At 38.9% G+C, this 18380-nt stretch overlaps 1 protein-coding gene across 2 annotated transcripts in view; it reads left to right on the top strand.

Annotated features, from left to right (window-relative positions):
• Nucleotides 1-2326: 2326 nt before the first annotated feature.
• The window catches only part of LOC128733982 (guanine nucleotide-binding protein G(s) subunit alpha), a 31662-nt gene continuing 15608 nt past the window's right edge, over nt 2327-18380 (top strand). Inside the window, exon 1 of one of the 2 annotated variants that reach the window (XM_053827921.1) lies at nt 2327-2520. The gene's annotated coding sequence lies outside the window, so the exon portion shown is untranslated. Of the gene's footprint in view, nt 2782-18380 lie in introns of both variants that reach the window. The other variant, XM_053827920.1, reaches the window with a different exon arrangement.

The following is an 18380-nucleotide window of genomic DNA, read 5'->3' as shown; positions in this document are numbered from 1 at the left end:
TCTCGCATTCCTTCTCCTCTTGGTGGCACTTCTTCACCTGGAAGAATCGGGTTTGCTGTCTCTGCTTCTGTTTGTATCGCTCTACATACTGACGGGTGGCTCTACGTAGCATTTGTACCCGCGCTGCGTTCTTCTCAGCCAATGTCTGCTAACACTCCTCGTCAAACCCTTCGTTACGTCGATTCGGTGCTACACGGCCTAGAACGTTTTCCGCTACGCTGTTAATGGCAGTTTTCACGGCATTTCAAAAGTCCTCAAGAGGGGCTTCATCCAGCTCACCCTCTTCCGGCAGCGCGGTTTAGAGAGATAACGCGTAGCTTTCGGCGACATCCGGTTGCTTCAGTCGTGTTAGATTATACCGTGTCTGGCGCTTGTATCGAATGTTGTTCACAACAGGTTCACTGGAAAAGGTACTACGTACAGTCATGCTCTTGGTGGAGAAATCGACCATGTTCGTTTGCGGGTGTGCGCTGAACCGACCAATCACCGGTTTAAATTTCTCCTTCTGGCCAACCCGAGCATTACAGTCCCCGATGACGATTTTGACGTCATGTCGTATCCGGGTAGCGGGCGTATCCGCGCTTCAACTGCGCGTAAAATTCGTCTTTGTTTTCATCGGTACTTCCGAGGTGAGGGCTGTGCACGTTAATTATGCTAATATTAATGAATACGCTAATATTAAAGACGCTTGATTCTAAATCTGCACATTCGGGAGTTGATCGACCACCATCCGATCACCCCGCTTCTGCATCTTGCCCACTATAAAAGCCATCGTTCCTTTCCAGCACACCTTCTGCAGCGTTACGACGTCGAACTCGCGGCTCTTCACTTCTTTAGAAAGCACTTGGGTACTTCCGAGGAAATTTAGAGACCGACAGTTTTATGTTCCTAATTTCCAATCGTTAGTTTGTTTTCTTCGCCTGGGTCTTTGCCGAGGGGCAAGACACTGTCGAAAATATATTACTTTTCTCTTAATATATTTACCGTTCCCACCCATAAATATAACCTAAAGCCCTATAAAGGTATACATTTATAGGGCTTTAATAGCTTTAATTTATTGCTTTGGTTTTTTCAGTGGTTTAGGCTTGCAACGCCCGCAACCAACCCCACAATATCGCCGGAGGGCCAAAGTAGCTCGAAGGAGCCCTTCTTCCTTGCCAGCATACGACCTTGGTTTCCACCGGGGTTGGTTATTCGATCTCCTAAACTCCGAACTAAAATATTAACTGTTCCTGCTGTCTCACTGTTGTTTACTTTACAAATTTTTTTCAGCTTCATTGTTCCGGAGAGGCTAGAACATTAGATTCGGAACCAGAAATACTGTTATTGATTTTCTCACTTTCACTCAATTTGTCCACGTATTCTGAGAGCAACATTATTAGTTTGAGCGGGCTAAAAAGTAGCAAGACCTGCAATGTTTATACGGCTGAAATTTTCTTACATGTAACATCTAAACTTTGAACAAAAACAGGTCGATTCGATTTTTTTGCAATTTTTGTTTGTATTATAGGGTCTAAGTTAATACCACAAACGTAGCTATCCTTAAAATCGAGAGAAGCGTTCGTTGCATTTTCGCAACTCTGGGATGGTTAATTTAAAAAAATAACTGTATCAAATATGTTCACTATTTCACTATCTTTCAACATTAGTATGTCACAACTGTATGTCAGTTAAATAGTGCTGTTATATAACAAATTACAATTTTTTCAAACTTTGATCATTTTTGACGTAGGACTATGTCTTACGGCAAGATAGGGTGTCATTCCAAAAAATCTTTGCACGAAAGGTGGTCAGGTTTTGCACATTAATAGCTCAATGATTTCCTGGTCGATTTTCGCGCTTAACAAGAAATTAGCAGTCATTAACTTTTCACCGGAAAGCCCAATTTTGAAAGCAGTTTTTGGGTCCAAGACAGGAGTACTGTTTTAAAAATATATTCACTGCATTCTTCTTGCCAATCTGAACACATCCAATATATTTTCATATACAGAATCAGACGACTCATTTCACCTTAAATGCTAGCGAACGATTACGCTCTATTGAAGTGTTGACTTACACAGGCAGCTTCTTGAGTATGCCGCCGTCATCGGTAGTGATGCTCTAACAATCATTGTGACGCTCCGTTCCGTTGATGGTGACAGACGGCAGGTAGGAATCGATCTACAATCGTTTGGAAGTTGCTTGAACGAATAAACGCCTTAATTTTTTTCTTGTTCGCCATTCAAGACACTGAATGCATTGAATAGTCTCATTGAGTAATCGTTCAACAGCGAGCAAGAGCGCTGCCCAATAATAGTATATACGTCCGAGTGAGATACAACACTGAGAATGCACTGAATTGACGGAAATGTACACGGGAGAAAATAATACCATTCATTTGATTGCAAAAATTTCTGCTGTCTGTGCTCTTGCTCAGAGTCTCGTGAAGCAAGTTGTGAAGTTGGTCGGAAGAAAAGTTGAAAATTTCGCTAGTTCATAAAGTTTGGATTATTAAGCTATAGTCGCGATCGATTTGATAAGGTACATTAAAACGATTTACAGTAGTTTTGGTCTTTGAACGAAACGTTTGTAGGCGAAAATATACAATCTGATTGTAGCTCTACTCGAATATTCGGATCGCCTTGTATGTGCGGGTGTGCAGTGAAAAGTTTGTTCCAAAGTCGGTTCTAGCTGATTGTAAAACTACCTATTGCTTTCCATAATTGTTTTCAGTGCTAGTTATAATAAACTCGAACTGTGCTTCCTTATGTGAGCAGAAAAAGTGGAAAATAAGCCGAGAGGGTGTGTAATTTTTCTTTCCTAGTGCTTATTCTCTGTGGTAATACTCCTGTCAATATTGGATATTTTTTTCGCTGTCTGAAGATGAAAAAGTGAAGCTATTTGCAATAGCTTTAACATGCATTCATGACCTCCAGAATACGTCGAGCTGCAAAGAGGATTTGCATTGAATTCAGTTCGAATAAGAAATTTGTGATTGCGTTAAAAGTCTACTTAGAAAAAAACCGAAAATGAGCAAGAAAATTGAGAAAATGGAAAATTCATAATATATAGATATTGAAATATTAATACCAATGCTCATGAATGAAGGATCTCACTAACACATTCGCCAGTATTTTCGTATGTCAACTGGACTGGCCGGAGTTACGTATACGAACACAACACAGTAAGCTCTCTAACATCGAAAGATATGGAAACAAGAGAGAATGCTGAAAGCTTTCGTACTAGCCTAGGCAAATGAAAAACAAAAAATCCTTTGCGATGAGAAAAGTGATATGTGTGCCTAGAGTAATCATGCCAAAAACTAAACGCATACCATGAGTAGCATTTTTAATTTTTTATTCCTCTTTCTCTTTTCTCTATTTTATGGTTTGCGCTCCATTCTTCTACAAACTCTCACGATATACTAAAGGGAAATCTTAAAAATAGAGTGTCAAAACGTTTGTCCATTTGCTTTTGCTTAGGACTTGTTCCATAGTGGCAACCACTTAGATGGGTTTGACCAGTGCAGCTGATTGACATGTCCAAGGTCTCCGTAGCAACCTGAATGCGTAAATCGAAAACATCGAAAATATAGACCATTGCGTCGTTTATTTAGTCATTTAGTTCTATGCAAATGAATATTGCCCTGCGCGTGGAGAGCATCCAACCTGTACCGAATAAGAGAAAGGTCATTGATTGTAGTCGAGTGTCCATATGTACTTACATTCTGCAGTGGGAATTAAAGATCTGCTTTTTATTACCTCAATCGACGTTTTCTGTTTATTCGATTTATTCAGTCAAAAATTAATGCTACCATTCGGTACTACAGAGAGGATTTATGCAAACTATATTGGCGTCTATGCATATATTTACATTCGTAGAAGCTACAGCACCACAATCTCGTTGATGAGTAACGTGCATATTCAATTGTTTATCAATTTCATACAAAAATTCCCATCAACAAACAAGCGGCAGTCCCGGGAGTGATTAAGATCGCTTGTCTTATCTACCTTGTGCCTGGCGTCCGTCCGCGCTTATTCTCGCATGTTATTATTTGGTAACTCAAGTGTTGCTAACTGGTAAAAAAATAACTTAGGCGCACGCTACTTTCTATCTATGTGAATTGATTTTTCAACTGCAGAGTGCGGACTTGTGACATGCAGCGGCTTAAATTATTATGCATAAATTGTTTTACTTGTTTCTATTGCTACATATATATTGTGTTGGATGACGTCAGCATATAAATACAAAGAAAACATAACAGACATGTTGTCGCTTGAAATCTGTATTCCGTAAAATTATCTATTGAAAGTCTCATTCCTGAACGATTCTGGCCGAATCGTCGAAAGCTTTAAAACAAGCAATTAGATTTAAAATATAAGAAATTTAAGCTATTTATGTTTTACCCTCTTAAAGACTGGCAAATTGGTGTAAAATGTAGAACTGCATTTTGCAAGTACCTGTTCGAAAAGCAGCTATGTTTTGTGCACCTGTGATTCGTCAGACTTGCAGAAAGTAATTGGAAATTTTATAAACATCAGACATTGGCAAGAATAGTGAGTACAATTTCAATTTGGTTTATTCTAGATAAGCAAAAGATTTTGTTTCAATTGGAGTTAGATTAAGTTGATGTCCCGAAAGTAAAACACTCAAATATCCTTATTTTCGATCAATTGTACCGTTAAGCTGTTAATATTTATTTATTTAACTAAAGATGAAATAAAAAAATAAGATGACCGAATGTAACATTTTGTATATTTTAGCTGAGTAATAAACAAATGCTATAAGGTATTATTTGTTGTGCCTCTCTCATACGCCTTCAAATATTTTCGTATACTATAGTTATTTTCATTAATTTTCAAATTATCGAAAACTGATAATTCTTTCAAAATTTTGGTTTTTCTTTACAACAATCCAAATATGAACCGTGTCTAAATTGTTAACTAATACTATACTATACTATACAGAATTATCTTATGATAAATATTCCACCCTGGGTATAAGCTTTGTATCCAGTTTCCGAATACTTCTCGTTAACTAAGCAGTTAGTGTCACCTTCTATGCGAATATAAACCCTTCTAGCTTGTGCGTGAGCAACACTACCGGGCAGATCTGCTGTCGTGAAACTAGGGTCGGTCGAGTCAGGCAGTTTTTCAGCTCCATCTGGTGTGCCGCAAGGTAGTCATCTTGGCCCCTTAATTTTCATTTTATTCGTAAACGATTTGAGCAATCGTCTTAACTCTCACCATCTCATGTACGCTGACGACTTGAAAATATACCGGACCATCAGCTCACTGATCGCTTGCGCTGCTTTGCAGCAAGACTTTGACAATGAAGCTAGTTGATGTGTCTTAAATGGTATGGAAATGAATGGGACGAAATGCAAAATAATAAGTTTTACGAAAGTGCGAACGCATCTGAATTAAGACTACAAAGTAAACGGTCTCAGCCTGGATCGTGTTACGTCGATAAAAGATTTGGGGGTGACAATGAACAGCAAGCTTTGTTTTAACGAGCACATCACTGCGACAACCTCCAAAGCATTCGCCGTGCTCGGTTTTGTCCGTCGTAATGCCCGTGAATTCCACTACGTGTACGCCCTGAAGACACTGTACTGCTCACTTGTGATTGTGAGGAGCATTCTTAAATACACTGTACAAGTCTGGACATCTTATTATGCCAGCCAGATCGCTCGCATTGAAAGGATTTAACGTTGTTTCGTTCGTTTCGCGCTACGACGACTGCCCTGGAGTGAAACACAGAGGTTGCGTCTTACCTTTGATATATTGACCAACCGGATTGACTGCCCAGACCTTCTACGACTACCAAACTTTTTCGTTCCAGCGCGTCGCTCCCGCCAACGTTTGCTATTCCCAAATGTTAGACATAGAACAGTTTTTGGTCAAAATCATCTACTGGAGAAGTGTTTTAGTCTGTTGAATTATTTAGATGTGTTTGACTTTCTACTAACATGAAACATCTGTGGACATCGTTCTAAAAATAGTGTAAGACAATTGGTTTAGATATATTAACTGAAGATGCAGTAAAAAACAAAAAAAAAATGTATCTATACCTATAAAAATGAATTTTTGTCTGTCTGTTTGTATGTTCCTTATAGTCTTGGAAACTACAGAACCGATCGGCGTGAAAATTTGTATGCAGGGGTTTTTGGGGCCGGGAAAGGTTCTTATGGTGGTTAGAGACCCCTCCCTCTCTAAGAGGGGGATCTCCCTTACAAATGAAACATAAATTTCGCATAACTCGAGAACTAATCAAGCAAATGGAACCAAATTTGGCTTTTTGAGTTTTTAAGAGGCTGGAATTTTTGTGTGTGGTGAATTAGGACACCTTCCCCCTTCAAGAGAGGAAGAGGTCGGAAGCGCCGGTCGCTGTGGGGAGACAGCGCCTCAACAGAAATCATCTCTGTCTAGGTTTATTTGTTTTCCAAGGTCTACTTACTGACCTCTATTACTTTTCTCCATTGGGTCTGAACGAGCGACAGTGAGTAAGAAGAGGATCACCCCTGCGAAAGAGTACTTTCCGCGAAAAGGTTTTCTGTGAAATGGTTCCTTTCCGTGTAAAGGTTGGGGGAGTTCTTTTCTACTTTACTGTGACGAAAATTTGTATATTAAACTACCCATGCTTTCATAGTTACGTAACTGCCAAAATGAATCATCTAAGGTTGAACTCCTCAGAAACTTGCGAGATTGTGACAAAGGTCATCCGAGATTCACGATTTATATACAGCCCAGTTTAATTTGTGGCAATACGAAGTTTGTCGGGTCAGCTAGCACTCAGTACTCTTACAAAGGGTAAATCCTGGACATCTGGCTTTTAATTTACACTTCAGAATTCATTCACAGTCAACCCCTATGGATTGATTTGCAATAGAACACAAAAATTAAAAAAATCAACAAATTTTTCTCAAACTCATTATGCGATGTAGGTTCACCAACTTCACTTTCCATGAAAATATCATGGATCTTGAATGTTTTATGACGTAGCTATTCCCTTTGACTCGCTATTCCTGTTGTCTCACTGTTGACTACTCTCCCCTATTTGTCATTTAATTATTATGCACATTTTAATTGTTTGTTTTTAGTTTGATTGTTTGCATGAAAACTCAAAATTTTTCAAGAATTCTTTTTATTTTCGTCAATTTAAAAAATCATTCTGCTATTCCAAAATGTTTATACACAAATGGAAAACGCCCAACCAATGTACCTATATTCTGAGTACATCAGGGAGAACCAATGAAGCGGTTGTTCCTCAACGGGATTCCGTTCCCTTTTCACTATTCAACTGGAAATTGAACCTATTTTTTAGATAAAATATAAATATGAATGAATATTCAGATTAGAACAAGATGCAAACGATGCTTCTGAAGGTGGCGAAAACTGGATCTTGGGGCTCGAAAACTAGTGCTTCAACATGCATCACAAATTTTACGTTTACAATGACTTCTTCAAATATTTAGTGCTAATTTTTATCTAAAATTAAATAAAAAAGAAAACTTCCAATTAAATTCTACTATTTATATTTACTCGCGATAGATACGTATTTCGCCTACGACTTGCAGGTTTCATCAGTGTCTGTAGTTCGAAAACAGACACTGAGAATGCCTGCAAGTCGTAGGCGAAATACGTATCTGTCAAGAATAAAATATACATAGTAGAATTAAATAGGATAAGGTTTTCTTTTTATTTAATTTCCAGGTTTCGTATTCTACTTAGACGCTCCAAAAACTTCAGTCATGAAAATTTATCATTTTGTTCTGACAGACGCAAGTAATGAAGTGAAAACAGTTTTTATTTATGTACAACTACTCGATTAGTGAAATGCACCTTTGTTTCTTTCTTGAACCTATAAAACGACGTTAATCTCTTTATTGCGCATGGCAGACTGTTCCACAGTCGTATAGCGCGATGTCTGAACGAGTCTCGCAAGATATTAGTTTCACATCTTGGAAGTAACAAGTTAAGCGTTCGAGGAAGTGTTGTGATAAAAAGGTCTTCTAAGTAGATTTGGGAGTGCATTAGTATTTTATATGTGATACTGCAAATCTAAAAAATCCCTGTAACTACAACCAAGAACCAATTTAGAACTTGAGATGTGCTCAAATTTCCTTAATTTGTAGACAAATCTGGTAAGAGAAATGATAGCAAGTTGTACCTTACGAAAGTTCTCGTCTGTTGACTGAGCGAAAAGCACATCTCCATATTCAAATAGTGGAATTATTAGCGATCGAACAAGTTTTAATCTCATATGCTGAGGAGTTGCTAACAAAGTGTGCCATGCAAAATAAACAAGTTTGAGCTTTCCCGTTAACATTAAAAAAGCAAAGCAAAGCAAAGCCTAGGTGCTACATTCCGTTATCGAAACTTGACCTTCTGTTTCTATACGACAGACTTTGCAGCCAGCTGTTAAAATACAGGCCAATTGCAGGGCCAGTTGCTACGATCCTATTGACTCTAACAGCCTCTCCCAGCCGGGATTCGGACATACGATGACTGGCTTATTAGGCCTGCATCATACCTCGAGGCCAACTGGGAGACGCCGGTTTACATTACTGGCCATGAAAATGCCAAGATTTTTTACGACAACAGAGTAGTTTACATTTTCACTACCCGGTTTGGCAAGCGGAGCTTCATGTGCATCCATGTGTCTTGTCCTAAAATGATAGTTTTAGTCTCACGTGCATTTAGTTTGAGACCACATTCACATCGCTCCACTCAATTATTTTTTGAATGCCAAGATTAACCTTTTTGTCAGTATTCGGAAGTTCACTCAGCTTTCTCCATAAATATATTTGACAGTCATCGGCATACAAGTGTGACTGACAAAAATTTATTTGATTAGATAAGTCATTTATAAACATTGAGAAAAGTAAAGGACCTAAACTTGATCCTTGCGATACATCGCATTTAACACATAAACGTCAGACATAAGACCATTGAATTCAACATATTGGAAGCGATTAGACAAGTAACTCAATATTAAGCCAACCACAGAATCATGCAGCATAAAGTACCGTTTAAGTTTTTTGCAGAGCAACAGATGATCTATAGAATCAATACAATTATTTTGAGCATAAAAACTGCTTTTGAAATCCCAGAAATCAATGACGCATGTTTGAACTTTAACCGATACGATATCTGTTGTAATTCAAATTTATCTTGTTGAAAGTAGTCTAACTAGAGCATTTAGATATAAAACCGATTGGATACTTTACTAAGACATATTCAAACCAATCCGGATGCTGTTGTTCTGAATAAAAAAAGTTAAAAATATCGATAAGCCATCGATTGTATTTATAGATGCCGCAAAAACTCTAATGTTATCGATAAACATATTGGTCGATGCTTCCCGTCACCATAATTGCGACAGCAGGTTAACGATATTGGACACTTTTTCTTTGAATCATTCATGCTACAAGGCCAGATGGTTATCAGTGAGTCTAGGGAAAAACTGACATTTACTACTTTGCTAGCCAGTTGGCCGTACGAAAAAGACAGTCGCGGGTCGCAGCAGAGAGTGAGTCTAGCTTTTCGAAACATATACGGATGAGCGGTGAGCATTAATGTAGAGCTTGCGAGCAGCAACACCCCCGAGAGATTGGTTCCTGCTGCTATACTAGAACCTAACTCTCCGGTTTGACTATTGGGGGTTTTTAGTTGAGGATGGTTTTCAGACAAGGATATTGGTTAGTGTTTTTCCATTTTATACTATTATCTGCTACCTCACCATTATTTTCACCTGAAAGTCCCGCCTGATGTTGCAGAGCTCTACCGATGGATCAAGGAATAATGAATTATAAAAGTAGGCAATAGTGTAGGATAAAGCTGCCAGCAGTAAAATTCAATATGAGTGAATCAAATGCTGAATCTGGAGTGTGTAGTTTGAATGGGTGAAAATCGGTGCAAGTAAAATGAAACGCTGCAATTAGTCAACCAAAAACGTATGTTAAGATCGAGTAGTGCTAGTGATAAAAGAATGAGCATTTATTTGCATTGAAGCAAGAAAAAAAATATAATTTTTAGTGCTAGTGCAACACTTGTTTGCAAAGTGAAAAGTGCGTTTTTTAGATAAAATGAGTTCTAAATGTAGTGTAGCACGAGTATGAAGTTGAAAAAGTGGAAAACCAATCGACTAGTTTTTTTGCTAGAGCGCAACGGATATTGGACAACTTGTTGGACGTTTGCGACGGGTTGTGCGAAGATGGAAGGAAAGTGAAGTCATTCGTAACAGGAAGATAGCTAAATTGGTAGTGCCAGTGGCAGCCTATTATAGAGTGAGTGTATTAAGCCGAAGACATAAAATGACACAGCCAGAGAATATCATAGCGTCAAAACAAACGCAGAGTCTGTGGTGATATGATAAACAATTATTTGTCTCTTGCCTTATATACATTTTCTTAGAACCATTGTACTATGCAGGCTTTAAGCAGAGTGCTTAAAGTGTTCGAGTTGCTTTTTGGGAGGTGTGGGGTGCAGGACACAATTTGAAGTTTCAATATCCTTGCTCCTGATGTGGCCCCAATGTATTCTCTTCTCTTTTACAGTCTCTGTTCCCTTGAAATCGGAGATAGAGCGAGGTACGATGTTACTAGACTCTCATTGTATGGCGAAACCAATTTGGATTTTATCCGAGTCAGTAGGTTCTTATCACAGTTTTGAACATTTTGCCCCAAGTACTGATTTATTTATTTTATTAGAAACGGTTCATTCATTCACATACAACTCATCTGTAGTAAATCAGAGGTAGAGTTTTGCTACATTTTTTATCGTATAACGGGTATTGGTTTTATGTAATGCAAAGTTTGCTCAATTCAGTTTGTCGTATTTTATATGGGTTTAATACCGAATAATAATCTAAGAAGTATATGGTATTTTTTGAAAAGTTTCTTAGCAAGCCAAGGTTTTTCGTTTAGGTTATCGCAGTATACTTTTCAGAAAATTATTTTTTGGCTGTTGTAGAAATCCTTTTGCGTTTATATCGGCATACCTACAAAGCAAGCGATATTCAGAAGCTTGTCAGTTCAACCCTACTGAATTTGATATTTAAAATCAGCAAAACATACAATTTTGCTTCATGATTCTGTTACGAATCAATTTTACTTTGAATTGTGATGGTTTTCAATTAAAATATTTTGTGAGATTTAAGTTGTTCTGTATGGAAACATTTTACCAGCCGAGAGCCGGGGTGGTTCTTGGCGTATCAAGCATTCCTCTCCATTGTACTCGGTCCTGGGCTACTCGTCGCCAATTCGTTGCACGTCTCGACACACGCAAGTCGGTTTCAACCTGCTTTAGCCATCTGGCACGTTGGGCCTCTCTATTCCTGGTGCCGATGGGGTTATTGAAGAGAACAGATTGCACTGCACAGTCGTCTGGCATCCTTGCGACGTGGCCGGCCCACCGTAGGTATCTCAACTTTCGTCAGGTTTACGAAGGTAATCTCTCCAAGTAGTACCTACAACTCGTGGTTCATATGTCTACGCCACTCTCCGCTATCCGTTGGTACTCCACCAAAATAGTCCGCAACACCTTTCGTTCAAATACGGCAAATACACGTATGTCTTTGCCACCAGGAGGAGAAGGTGCGAAGAACTCGCACCAGGAGGTGCGAACATCTGTACCGCTTTCAAGACACACGGAAGTTCTATCAGAGACTCAATGAATATCACAAAGGCTTTGTACCACGGGTCGAAATGTGCAAAGATAACGATAAAGGTATCTTGACTCACGACCGTGCGGCGATCGAAAGGTGGAAACGGCTCTACGATGAACATCTGAATGGCATGCAGGCGGAAGACCCATCAATAAGGGAAGTTAAAGAAGCCATCCAGCGGCTGAAGAACAGCAAAGCAGCGGGAATGCCATCCTGCATTGGAGCGGAGCTTATTAAACAATATATTAAAAACTACCGGAGAAGTGGAAAGACGGGGTTATTTGCCCTATCTACAAGAAAGGCGATTTGAAAGCTGGATTGTGAAAACTATCGAGCGATCACTATCCTGAATGCCGCCTACAAAGTGCTGTCCCAAGTCATCTTCCAGCGACCCAATAATCAATAGGCCGGCAGGCCGGCTTCATAGAAGGTCGATTTACAACGGACCAAATCTTCACCCTGCGACAGATCATTCAGAAGTGCCACGAATTCCGAGTCCCCTTGAATCACTTGCCCATTGATTTTAAAGCCGCATTTGATAGTGTAAACCAACAAGAGCTATGGAAAATTTTGGACGAAAATGGCTTTCCGGGTAGGCTCACTAGACTTATCATTGCTACGAAGGATGGGATCCAGTACTGTGTAAAAATCTCGGGTGGATTGTCACACTAATTCGAATCTCGAGGACATTTGAGGCGGTGGAAGATCAGTACACCAGACTAGAACGCGAAACAGAGAAGATAGGGTTGAAGATAAATACGTCTAAAACGTAGTATATGCTGGCGGGCGGGTGCGAGTGCGACGAGGCCCGCTTGGGCAGTACCGCGGTAATCGATGGAGCTGAGTTAGAGGTAGTCGACGAGTTCGTATATCTTGGCTCACTGGTATCAGAGGACAACAATACCAGCCGTGAGGATAAAAGGCGTATTATCAGCGGAAGTCCTCTACGGGCACGAAACATGGACACTGCGGGTGCTAACAACCATTTTTAGCGGCGTGCCTCCAGAACGGTGTTTGTAGGTGAAGATTGAACCACAAGGTCACGAGTCTTTACGGCGAATCCAGTATTCAGAAAGTGGTTAAATCTGGACGGATACGTTGCGCAGGACATGCCGCTAGAATGCCAATGCAACTATCCTGTAAAAATGGTTTTCGCATCGAATACATTAGGAACAAGACGAAGAGAGCCACAGCGAGCGGGGTGGCAGGACCAGGAAAGATCTGGCAAGCGCTGGGTGCTTACGGAACTGGAGACTAGCTGCCATGGACCGAAATAGATGGAGAAATTATGCTACGCGGGCCTTGTCGTAAGACGTTAGACCAATTAAGTAAGTAAGTATGTGTGTCTTTCGTAAGTAAAGTTGCTATCTCAAGTCCGTAGACGACTACCGGTCTAATTAGCGTTTTGTACATCGTCAGCTTTGTTGCGGCGGCGAATGCTCCTTGATCGAAGCGTCTTGCGGAGGAAAAGTAGTCTTATATCAAAGTTGTTTATAAAACGAACGAACAAGAAATTATTGCAACACAGTCAATTTACTATCAATTCTTCTCCTGTATCTATCAGATCAAAACCAAATTTGTAGGACAATTTTGTACGTGTATTAAGTATCAATTTACATAATTAGGATGAATTATTAGAGGTTGTTTAGTAAAATACTAAACATTATAGCAAACGCCGTCCATAAAAGTTTGTACAGTCGTATCCGTTACCTTTTTCTCATTTTTTCCAATTCTTTACCATGTTTCTTGCTTTTTAATTTCTCCTTAGTCTTTCTGAGCTCCAGCTTCATCATGGTTCTATAGGTTTCAATCGGACGTAGTTCAGAGCAATTCAGTGGGTTTATGTCTTTGGGGCAAAATTTACCAAATTGGTTTTGTACCATTCCAACACGTTTTTAGAATAGTAACATAAAGCTAAATCGAGCCAAAATAGCGGTTTTTCGTTGTGCTGCTCCAAAAATGACACAAGACGTTTTTAGAGGCGCTCAGTTTTGTAAATTTCACTATTGTATGCCACTGTATCTGTTTCTGTATAGCCGGCCAAATGAAAGATTTCGATGTGAATTTCGACATTTTCTTCTTTTTGAAACGATCATCCATTTTAAATTTTCCTTTTCCTGTGTAATTCTTGCTCTAGAATTTGTTGGCAGTCAGCTATGACGTATGTTTTGTCATTCATCATACAGCAGCTGTGCGTTAAATCGAATGGAAAAACTTTTGGTACCCGAAGGTTGATTCGGTTGTATTCGAAAGATATTTTTTGCCATTTTTTATTCAAATACAATTTCCTACATACGGCTGCCTAGGTTGATTCAAGAGAAGTCGCAGGGGTAAAAAATCTGCGATTTATTGGCATAAATCAGAAACTTCATATAGTCCCACAAACATATTCTTATGGTGTTAGGTCGCATGATCTACTTCGGTTCGTTTACCGAAAGTTTCTTTCAATAAATCAATTGAGACATGCACGGCGGTGTGGTATGTTGTGCCGTCTTGTTGAAACTATAGTTTCTGCGCAGTAAGGACACTCAATTTTGAAAAAAAAACCGGCCATTTTGGCGGTCACCATTAAGTATTACGTTGCATTCGGCATAATTTTTAAAAAAACAAAACGAACCAGTAATTCTACTGGCCCATAAAGCGCACCAAACAGTGACGTTTCGAAAATGACAAAATGAGCTTCTTTACTAATTTTTTTGTGCTATTCGGAATCAATAACAACTTTGTTTTGATCTCATCAAATGTTCGGCGGTCTTACCTATTATTGATCCATGTCCGTCGGGCCAGTAGAACAAAGCGTTGAAAAAGATCTTCACTACTGGATGATGTTGAAGCTAGCCTGTATTGTGTGCCGGAGCATACTACGAAATTCTTATTAAAATCACTTTTTACCCCCAACACCTATTTGGCATACATGATTGCGCCATGATTTCATTCCAAGCAGTACGTGATGTAACGCAGGAAGATTGAGTGAGAGGGACTGCAATGTATCACATAACTTGTATTTTTTTTTGTATTTCACAAGTTTTCTGGATACATTTTTTAGTATTGCGCTATTTCTAACGAATATTTAGACTATTCTATTAAAATTAACTACACTTGTAAGAAGTTGCTGTAAAGATACTGTCAATATCAGGGATTTTTCCTGGGACAATTACGGACATGTATGTGAAACTAAAGTTGTCATGATTGATTGCCACTTCATGACGACCAAAGTCCACCCACTCCCCACACCTTAACGACGACGTGCAACGTCGGATCACAATTTACATTCGAACAGCATATATTCGTTTCTTCATTGGTTTCGTTTCAATTGTAATGCACATGGCTGGCTGGCTGGCGGGCTGGACTGACGATGCTATTCACGTAAACGAAAGCGATGTACTTAGGTATGTACTACACTACTCAGATCGAAGCTGCCATAGAACTACGGGCTGCACTTTCAGTCGCGTGCTTTCTAATTGAAGACATTGTAAAGAAGTATCATATCGTACTTCGTTGCACATAGGTATTGTGGTGATCAATAAACTGCTCTCTCGTGCTCGCCTGCAGATAGATCAACGAAGATCTTTTAAAGTGTGCAGAATCAATTGACCTTATGAAATATAGAGAGATAGCATGAACATAGCTCGCAATTAGCTTTCGATGCATTTCGTGATAAGATGTTGATTGAACTAGTGAAAACATTGGAATCGTATTGGTCGATTGTGTTTTTTTAGGAAGAATCCTCAACACTGGTTGCGCCATGAGCAATGGACGATTTGTCGCATGTTTCACATTATTGAAAACGCCTTAATTGAAACAATAGTTCAATTTTCAAAAAAAAGTGGGTCACCGCACGTAGCATCGCAAAAATAAATATGTGTGTGCAATCCATCTCTTACTCGTCTGGCAATGCCTTTATGATGGAAAAATCCAGATCTGCATCTATTCGTTGATAAGCTGCAAGCAACATTCTTAGCCCTGGAGATGATAGGTGATGGCTGTATTGTTCATTCAATGACTCATTCTTAGCATGATTGTACATATCATGTACATTCTGTGGTAGGCTTCGGAAACACTAAACTCCCGCGGTATACAATGCGGTATTCATACTTTAGAATAATTTTTAACGTTTAAATCATTTTACTAGAAAAACGGCCAATTTCCGATAGGATTGAATTGCCCAGACTTTTGATTGATGTTTAATTATTTTAATTATTGTTATTTTATTTTAAAGGATATTGACATTTTAAAATATTATTACTGGTTAGTAGTGTCTCGTGGTATTAAAATTAGGTATCTTCAACCTCAAGCTTTTAAACTTTTCAAAGGTATTATAGTAAAATCCATTACTAATATCTTTATGATGGTCATACCAAGCCGAATCATATGAAATACTTAAAGCAAAAAAAAGCAAAGCCTAGGTACTACATTCCGTTATCGAAACTTGACAGACTTCGCAGCCAGCTGTTAGAGTACAGGACAATTGCAGGGCCAGTTACTACGATCCTTTTGGCTCTAACAGACTCTCTCAGCCGAGATTCGAACTAGGGGTAATAGGGGGGAGGCCATAATTCCGAAATGCATGGACGGTTATTCATCAAACTTGGCACACGTGTTCCTTGACATCTGAGAATCAGCACTGGGGGTTAACAAAAACGAAGGGGGGAGGTTCCCTGACAGGGGGGAGGGTCTCTAATAGGGGGAGGTCATAATTCCGAAACGCCTTGACCGTTCTTTATCAGACTTTCATACATGTTCCTTGATATAAGGAAATCAGAACTGAAGGGCTTGAAAAACACAAAAGAGGGGGTTACATTTCGGGAAGACTCCGAAATGTTTGGACGGTTCTTCCTTAAGTGATGGTGGGACAAAAGAGGGAGCTGATGACAGGAGGTAGCTGACAGGAAGGGGAGTAACGCCCACATTACTGTAACAATTTATCCGTACAACAGAAAAAATCAAAATACGAAACGGCAATGCTCGCAGCTGTAGATTTGTCAAGTGTAATTATGCGCCGAATCAAAGTGACCTGTATAAAAAGTGTTTGGCCATTAGTGCTAAGTGTTGCTGGCTGACTCTATTTGAGTCACAAGGGCAATCATTCAAACAGTGTGGAGTTGATCTGAGAATGCCATGTTTTTCTCATGGTCAGTTTTATGTGGCATGTTCCAGAGTGGGCTCGGTCAATAATTTGTGCATACTTGCTCCTGGTGGGTAAACTAAAAACATTGCTTACAAACAAGTTTGTCTTGTTTGTGAGATGAGATGAAGTGAGATGAAAGGAATGACAGGTTTGTTGTATCCATGGAAAAAACACTGTTGCACCTTCTACTTTTTTTGAAAAGTATAATAACACAACTATTCATTACCTATGGATGGGGTGGCCATTGTTAGCGGAAGGTGCAAATAGGATAAATGTCTTTGTATCTCTTACTTAATAGGGTTTTATACGAATTTCCGTAAAGAAAACAGATGCGTAAGTGGCCGGGTAGACAAAAGACGGGGAGCTGACAAATGGGAAGGAACGTCCAAAAGAGGACCAAGCGTTATATTTTTGCATTATAAGCATTTCGGTTACAATAACTGATGTACAAGTGGCTGTGAGACAAAGGCGCCCCGAGTAAGATCGGGCACTCAGCTAGTTGTTTATAAAACTGAATTACGCAATTTAGTTCTGGCACCGCCAATAGCTTTGTAATTACTTTGATGAATTTGTCTGGTAGATCAGTTTTCAATTATTGCTGTAAAACCAAACTATTAACTAATTTCACTAATTGGATATCTACCATCTATTACAAAACAAATCAAAGCACCAATCAAATAATTCGTTTTAGTATATTTGTTCGTTATGATGAAGGAATAAACGTCTTTCCCGTTTGAATTGCATATAAAAAATATTTTTCTGTGCCGTGGAAAAGGCATATTCATCAAGTAATAATTATACATGATGTAACTGAAGAACGCAATTGAACGTAAGAAAATTTTGTGTATTTAAATTAAAAATTAAATCACTCGTGAGTGATAATAGTTAATTTATGTGGATCAGAGATATCTAAACGGTGTTTTAAGCGCTTTTTGATATTTGTTTTTCCACCGGAAAGATGTGCCTTCAAATTTAATTTCTTCAAAAAATTTCGAAAAAATGTCCATAAAAGAAGTGTGTCGTAGGACAACTGATTGCAAAAGAGCTTTACTACTGTTTTAAATATCAACAGCGGATGTACGGTGGTGTCAATCATAAACAGAGAACACACAAAACGCGAAACATATCTGACGGAGTGCGGTGTACAGTGCAGTGGAATGACACGAGGAGGGGTCGATTAAAATTAGTGAATCCAGTCACATAATTCAACGTTTTTGGTTCTCTGAGTAAGCAACTGCAACCGTTTGATTCATTGCTTGAGCTGGTCAATGGAATCATCCATCGGCAGCATTGACAATAATTATAGGGACATGTAGTCTGTCGTCACGAACACAGGTAATTTTTTTGCTATGGTGAAAATAACTTGAAATAATATGTACTGTAGGAAAATATGGTTACGATCGAATGACATGAATCCAATATAAATGAGGTTTAGTTATGTCATTGAAGTTTAAAAAGAATTATTTGGGATGAACAATATAATAGAATTGTCTGTTATATCATGTTATGTTATTAATATTATTTAAATTATAATCATTAGCTATTTGCTAGTTAGCTTAGATAGTTAGATAGTTCGCTGCTTTTGGTTGGAAAACATTTCTAC

This window comes from Sabethes cyaneus, chromosome 2, assembly GCF_943734655.1.
Source record: "Sabethes cyaneus chromosome 2, idSabCyanKW18_F2, whole genome shotgun sequence".
Lineage (NCBI taxonomy): Eukaryota > Metazoa > Arthropoda > Insecta > Diptera > Culicidae > Sabethes > Sabethes cyaneus.
Note: the sequence above shows the minus strand (reverse complement) of the source record. Positions and strands in the feature narration are given on the sequence as shown.